Source organism: Rhea americana, unplaced genomic scaffold, assembly GCF_003343005.1.
Source record: "Rhea americana isolate MKP2758 unplaced genomic scaffold, rheAme1 scaffold_39, whole genome shotgun sequence".
Lineage (NCBI taxonomy): Eukaryota > Metazoa > Chordata > Aves > Rheiformes > Rheidae > Rhea > Rhea americana.
Window position 1 is genome coordinate 4119508 of NW_028186523.1, and position 911 is coordinate 4120418.

At 71.3% G+C, this 911-nt stretch overlaps 1 protein-coding gene across 1 annotated transcript in view; it reads left to right on the top strand.

The window, feature by feature from the left end:
• Positions 1–670: 670 nt before the first annotated feature.
• Positions 671–911, top strand: part of LOC146591053 (DGAT1/2-independent enzyme synthesizing storage lipids-like) — a 23101-nt gene continuing 22860 nt past the window's right edge. The window contains exon 1 of the mRNA XM_085313586.1: positions 671–892. The gene's annotated coding sequence lies outside the window, so the exon portion shown is untranslated. The remainder of the gene's footprint in view (positions 893–911) is intronic.

Below are 911 nucleotides of genomic sequence, written 5' to 3' on the forward strand. Positions count from 1 at the left end.
ATAATCACGAGGAAGGGATAAAAGTGAGGTGACAGGTCTTTGTACTAGCGAAATGGTATTTCATAGAACAGAAGTAACATGAGCCACCGTGCAAATTGCAGAGGGACTGTGGGCTCCGCCTACAATAAGTCGTCAAATAATACAACGTCCTGTTAAAYATATCGCGTGTAAATGCAACATAACACAGGCGGGGTAAAGCAGTCCTAACTGGTAAACACCATGACGGGCCTTAAACCCGCCAGTGCTGAGGGAAAAGCTCGTGGAGCCGCTCTGCGGTTCCGCGGAAAGGTCACGCCGGTGCTCAGCAGCGGCCCGCTGGKCAACCGAGCGGCGGCGGCCGTACGGCCGGGGCAGCGCTGCGGGCCGCCCCGGGCCGCTCTGCGCCTCGAGCCACGCCGGAGCGGGCCGCAGGCCTCGGGGCCGCGCGGCTGCACGCAAAGGCGCCGGCAGCCTCCCCCCGCCAAGAGCCGTCACTTCGGGGCGCCTGAGCACAGACACGGCACCGCCGCGCCACCCTCCGCCAACCGCCCCCAACCGCCGCCGCGCACCCGCCAACCGCCGCCCCGCGCGCGCCCCCTGGCGGCCCCCGCTCCTCCCCGCCGGAAGCGCCGCCGCCGCGGTACGCGCCGCACAGCGCTCCGGGCGGCGCCGCAGCCCCGGCAGCGCCGAGTTCCCCCGTGCTCCGCCGCCGCTGCCGCCCTCTTCCTCGCCTCAACCCCCCGCCGCCTTCTCCTCCGCGGCTCCTCGCGCTCCCGCCTCGCCCGCGGGGGACCCGCCCTAGCCTGGCCGCCCCGGGGGCACCCGGCCTCCGCGGGGGCGGCGGGCGCAGAAGTAAAACCAGGCCCGAGGAGGGACGCGGGGCTGGAGCCGGAGCCGGAGCGGCGAGGGGAAGGTGAGCGGGCGGGGGGCGC